Source organism: Vigna unguiculata, chromosome 11, assembly GCF_004118075.2.
Source record: "Vigna unguiculata cultivar IT97K-499-35 chromosome 11, ASM411807v1, whole genome shotgun sequence".
NCBI lineage: Eukaryota > Viridiplantae > Streptophyta > Magnoliopsida > Fabales > Fabaceae > Vigna > Vigna unguiculata.
The window spans coordinates 40,224,031-40,231,038 of record NC_040289.1 but is presented as its reverse complement, the minus strand read 5'-3'; the positions used below and the strand labels follow the sequence as shown (position 1 = coordinate 40,231,038).

Here is a 7,008-nt window from a genome sequence, read left to right as displayed (position 1 = left end):
TTTCCAAATCAAAATTGCCGCCAATACTAACAAACTTTCTCTTCTTCATTTCTTTTTAAGTTAAATACCCTTACCAGCTAAATAAGTTAAATATTTTTTAACAAAATAATATTTAATTTATATTCGTTTTAAGATAAACATTTATACTGTGTGAAATCCTTGACATTCATTAATAAAGCAGCGATCAGTTCTTTTATTTTATTCAAAAATATAGTGCTAGCTAAACTTTAAATAAAAAATAAAAAATAAAAAATGATTTTTTATAGAAAATAAATAATTAATTTAATTCTTGCATTTTAAATATTTCATAAAAAAAATAGGTTGTCACTAGATTATGAATTGTATAGTAAAAATAAAACAAAGTTATATCTTTTAAAAAAACATTTTAATATAAATTAAATAGATAATAACTATGAATAATACACTTTAAAGCATAAAAACAAAATAGTTAACTTTAAACTATAACAAAAAAAAAAAAAAAACCCTGTTACTACAAATAGGATCTTTCTCGTAATAAATATATCATAATAATTCATTAATACGATAATTAATAAATATACCAAAATAATAAATTAAATCGAATAATATATATTAAGAAAATGCTACTACAAATAGGACTTAGTCTTTTGAGATCTTTCTCGTAATAAATATATCATAATAATCGATTAATATGATAATTGACTTTGATGGAAGAGTTTTGAATGAATTATATTGAATAACTTTTTGAACTTTCTTTCTTATAATGTTTCAACTTTATCTTCATCTTTCTTTGACAAAGTATTTCCTTTATGTGATAATTTTCTTTTTAAATATTAAGGTTCTAAAAAATATTCTATTTTATACTTTTCTACAAAAATGTTGACAAAGTATTTATATATATTATGAATTATATATATATATATATATATATATATATTTATTTATTTATTTATTGTCTGTTTTTACAAATCTAACTTAGTATATGTTTATTGTATGAAATGTAGGTTTATGAACTTCATTTATCTTTACAATTTATCCATTGTTCTTGCTCCCCATTATACAACATTAAGTTTAAATCAAATAGTAAGTACTTACCATTTATATTTCAATAATTTCTATATAATTATTTTCAAATGTTCAATTCTTTATTATATAAAAATGTTTAATTATTTATTACTAATAATATATAATATATTTTCTTACATAAATTATTTATTTTGTTTAACATATTTAGTATTTGAGATCATGTTGTACAAATATTGAATGAGAATATCCAAATGCTAGTAGGAACAAACATATCTACACAATGGACTCTTCTTGGAATTTCTCCAACACTTTTGAGTTCTATACCTCTCAATGCAGTAAGTACATTTTTACCTAAAAATGCTGATAAGAAATTTACAAATTAAGATATGTATATATAGACTTGGGCCATGCATGAGAAAAATATTTATTTTTATAAATTAAAAAATAAAAATTATATTACAATTAAAATTTATAATAAAAGTGACCTAAAATTTTATATTATTATTTAGATTTATGATAGACAATATATAATATTTATTTTGCCACTTATTTTTTTTTTACATTTTTGATTTCATATTTTCAGTTATCTTCATGTACCTAAAAGTAAAATGAAAAATTTATTATAAAAGATCAATTTTAAATTGTTTTCAAACACATCTGATATTAAAAGGATAATTGACTTGCAGGTGTATATGAATGGAGTTAGAAAAATGCATTTTCTTTCAGGTTAATGAGATTAATTAGTTATTAATTTGTAAAGTTCGAAGGAATTTTAAGTGATTTAATTATTATTACTTTAGGATAATTAAACTAAACAATGCATTTTTCTTTTCTTTTCGTTATAAATTTACACTTTGAATTTGAAGAAGCATTTTTAGAGCCGAATATTTATTTTTTGGTATTCGATTTTGTTCTCTGGTCGTTGTGAGAGGTAATGAATATTCCGTTAAAACAATTATTATGTTAATAAAGGGTATTATATGGTTTTAACGTACTATTTAGTTCTTTTGGACTTTTCATTCTTTTCTCTTTCGTCTTCACTGGTCTTTATACGTTCCGAACTCCTACAAATCTTTGAAGTATTTTTTGCATGGACATCGGTTATTCTTCTTTTTTTACTTGTGCATAGTTGTTTTCGATTCAAGTAAATAATAACTACATTTACATGTAGACATTTTTGTTAAGTATATATAAATAATAAAATATAAATAAGTATACACAGTTTTAGTATGAATTAATGGTAATTTATTATTTGATATAATTACTCATAGAATTTATATTATTGATAATCGATAATTATACGATTCATTACCTTTTATATAATATTTTGTATCAATTATTTAATTTATATTACTAAGAGACACAAAAAAATTGTTTTCTCTTCTCTCGTTCTCTATTTCTTTCTTTACTTTTTCTCTCTTGATAGTTCTATTTTATAACAAGTTTCAATCTATACAAACTTTTGAAATAATGATATCAAAGAACAGACGTAGAAGGTCTGAAATTTCTTGTGAACATCAAATTATATCTACACTTAGTAAAATCTGAATTGATGTTTTGTTGTGATTCCTTTAATGTTTTGTTGCCATTTATTTGATGTTTCAGAGAGTCTGTTGGCGGCTTGACATTATCTGCAAACTCCAGAAAATTTGACAGAGATCCACAGATGGCTGGTGCAAATGGATCTTCATGTGCAATGATTGGATGTGATGAATCTGGTGTGGATATTCGTCCTTGTGAGTGTGACTTTATAATATGCAGAAGATGCTATATAAGTGCTATTAAATTCGGAGATGGAGTGTGCCTGGGATGCAAAGAGCCTTACAAAAACACGCTTTTTCCCTCAAGTAGAGTGTCTAAAATGGAAACGAAGGCTACCTATGGTTATGGCAATGCTTTTTGGCCAATGGATTTGATGAAAAGACCCTGGAGGCCACTCACTTGGATACTCGAGATACCCAATTCTGTTCTTTGGCCATATCGGTAAGCATACTTTTGTTTTCTTTTGTCTTAGATTCTTCAGTAAAAAAACAATTTGAATCAGTGATTAAGGTACTTACACTAATCATCTCTGTTCTAACCACTACATTGTTTGTGTTGTTGCATTTGATTACAGTCTAATCATATTCATTCGGTCGGTTGTCGTGGTATTATTCCTGATATGGAGAGTGAAACATAAAAATACTGATGCAATATGGCTATGGGACATGTCTGTGGTTTGTGAAATATGGTTTTCCTTTTCTTGGCTTCTGAATCAACTGTCCAAGCGCTACCCAGTAAATCGTTCCACAAATCTTAATATATTGAAGGAAAAATTTGAAGTGCCAAGTCCCAACAATCCTACTGGAAAGTCTGATCTACCCGGCATAGATGTCTTTGTCTCTACTGCTGATTCTGAGAAAGAACCACCTCTTGTCACTGCAAATACCATCTTATCAATCTTAGCAGCAGATTATCCAGTTGAGAAACTTTCTTGCTATGTTTCTGACGATGGAGGTGCCCTTCTGACATTTGAGGCAATGACTGAAGCCGCCAGCTTTGCTAATGTGTGGGTTCCATTCTGCCGGAAGCATAATATAGAGCCTAGAAATCCTGAATCATATTTCTATTCGAAGAGAGATCCCGATACAAACAAAGTGAAATTAGATTTCATCAAGGATCGTAGAATGGTGAACCGTGAATATGATGAGTTCAAAGTCAGGATCAACTCTTTGCCCGACTCTATCCGGCGCCGATCGGATGCTTTTCATGCAAGAGAGGAATTGAAGGTGTTGAAATTGCATAAACAAACCATGTAGATAAACCTGTAAGGATTCCAAGAGCCACATGGATGACTGATGGAACTCACTGGCCAGGGACGTGGATGAATCCTTCATCTAAACACTCTAAGAGCGATCATTCCAGTATAAACAAGGTATTAAACACATTGTTCCAATGGGCTTACATGGCAAGTGTCAAGTTTATTCTTTGATAGATGGAAATGAATAATTAATAGTTGATGAATGATGCAGGTGATGTTGAACCCTCCAAGTGATGAACCTCTTCTTGGTAATGCTGACGAAAAAAAGCTTATTGACTTGACTAATGTTGATATCCGTCTCCCCTTTCTTGTCTATGTTTCTAGGGAGAAACTTCAAGGCTATGATCACAACAAAAAAGCCGGGGCTAAGAATGCCTTGATTCGAGCCTCGGCCATCATGTCAAATGGTCCTTTTATACTCAATCTTGACTATGACCACTACATTTACAACTCCAAGGCATTGAGGGAGGGCATGTGCTTTATGATGGATCGTTTTGGTGACTGCATTTGCTATGTTCAGTTCCCACAAAGATTTGACGGGATTGATCCTTCTGACAGATATGCCGATCATAACAGTATCTTCTTTGATGTCAACATGAGAGCATTTGATGGACTGGTCCAGTCTCTGTAGGAACCGGTTGCCTTTTCAGAAGAGTTGCTCTGTATGGTTTTGATCCACCTTTTTATAAAGAAAATAATCTGGCTGCTGTAGTTGCTGCTTAGGCAGAAGAAAGAAGAATGCTAACATCTCTGCAGAGAACCGGGCACCGAGAATAGGTGATTCTGAGAAAGAAAAAGAAGTAATGAATCTATCAACGTTTCCTAGAAGGTTTGGAAACTCAACTTTCCTCATTGACTCGATCCCAGTGGCAGAGTTCCAAGGCAGGCTACTTGATGATAACCCTACAGTGAATGGACGCCCTCCTGGTTCCCTCACCACACCGTGCAAGCGTCTTGATGCATCAAGTGTGGCAGAGGCCATCAATGTGATCTCTTGCTTGTATGAGGACACAACTGAATGGGGACAACGTGTTGGATGGATCTATGGATCGGTTACTGAGGATGTGGTTACTGGTTATAGGATGCATAATAGAGGATGGAAATCAGTTTACTGTGTTACCGAGAAAGATGCATTCCGTGGCAGTGCCCCCAGCAATCTCACTGACAAGCTGCATCAGGTTCTTAGATGGGCAACTGGGTCGGTTGAAATATTTTTCTCAAGAAACAATGCATTTTTTGCCAGCCCAAGAATGCAGTTTCTCCAACGGATTGTATATCTTAATGTTGCAATCTATCCATTCACTTCCTTTTTTCTTGTTGTCTATTGCTTCCTCCCTGCACTTTTCCTTTTATCTGGCCAATTCATTGTTCAAACTCTCAATGTTACTTTTCTTATTTATCTCTTGACCATGACGGTGACTTTGTGCACGGTGGTTGTACTTGAAATGAAGTGGTCTGGCATTGAGCTGGGAGTGTGGTGGAGAAATGAGCAGTTTTGGTTGATTGGAGGAATAAGTGCACATCTAGCTGCTGTGCTGCAGGGTTTGCTAAAAGTGATAACAGGGTTTGAAATATCTTTCACCTTGACATCAAAATCCATTGGGGATGATGTTGATGATGAGTTTGCTGATCTCTATAGCTTGAAGTGGACATCCTTTATGATATTACCCATCACAATTATGATGGTTAACCTGATAGCATTAACAGTTGGAGTTACCAGGACCATAAGCAGTGTGACACCTCAATGGAACAATCTACTAGGTGGTGTATTCTTCAGTTTTTGGGTCTTGATCCATCTCTACCCTTTTGCAAAAGGTTTGATGGGAAGGAAAAAGAAGATACCTACCATTGTTTTTGTATGGTCAGGTCTCATAGCAATCACAATATCACTCCTTTGGGTGGCCATCAATCCCCCTGCTGGTACCAACCAAATCGGTGGTTCATTCTCGTCCCCATGATGCCTCATTCTTTTTGCAGGTTATAATTTTTTGTTGTTTAAAATTAGTTTTTCCTCTTTAGTTAACAACTGAGTTTTTCGTGCTGGTGAATTTTGTTAAGAAAATTAATACCACACTGGAAATATTTGATAGTGACTGAAGATTTGTTGTAGTCATATATATATATATATATATATATATATATATATATATATATATATATATTACTGACAAAACTTGTATAGCTTTCTTGAATGGTTCTTGTATATCTACACTTAGTAAATTCTGAATTAAAATATGTAAAAAAAACAAAATAAAACTGTAGTAAACGATTATTGTACTATATTTGTAACTGTCATGATAAATTAAAACTCATGATAAACAAAATCATTAAAAGAAATGTTACGAAAAAGTTGATTCAATATTTAAATAATGGAATGAATGAATTAATTAATGGAAACATTTGGCTATAAAGTTAATGTTATTTATTTCAAACACGATTACATTAGCTGAAGCAATAATAAAATGCACCAAACATTTTTATTTCCAATACAGTAAAACACAGAATTTGTAAATAAAAACTAATAACAAATATAATAATAGTAGTAATAATTAAAAAAGTAAAACTTAAAAAATAAAAAATGTAACTGCCATATGAAAAATTAAAACTCATGATAAATTAAATCACCCAATAAAATACTTATGTTACAAAAAGGTTGAGTTTTTTTTTACTGAAATGGTGTAATTTTTTATCTAAATTACCAAAATAGAAAAAATTAAATAAAATTATCAATTTTGATGTAAGTCCTCCCGTCCATAACATATATGCGATTCTTTTTTTATTTTACTCAAATCTTTACATAGACACAACATCAAAATTTCAATTTTCCAAATAAGATTCGTGTACATAGGAAATACTATATGTATCTAAAAGTCGTGAGTAAAACACATAATTTTCAATTATTTTTATTTTTTCAATTTAAAAGTTGTGAACTAACGAAGTCGAAAAATTTCTAAACTAAAGCATTGCACGTTGATGATGACGTTTTTAATATATATATATATATATATATATATATATATATATATTCTTTGGTTACCAAATATTTGACTTTTAAATAAATGTCATCTCGGATAGTTTTTTTCAAATATTTTATTAATATAAAACTGACAATAATATTATTTATTTTATAACTTACGTGATTAGAAATAAAATATTTACAAAAAATAAATTTTGACTATGACAACCCTTAATTTATGTAAGAT

The 7,008-nt window shown here is 30.3% G+C and overlaps 1 pseudogene; it reads left to right on the top strand.

Moving 5' to 3' along the window:
* The first annotated feature begins 2,681 nt into the window (after positions 1–2,681).
* LOC114169173 lies at positions 2,682–5,845 on the top strand (annotated as a pseudogene).
* The last annotated feature ends 1,163 nt before the right edge of the window (positions 5,846–7,008 follow it).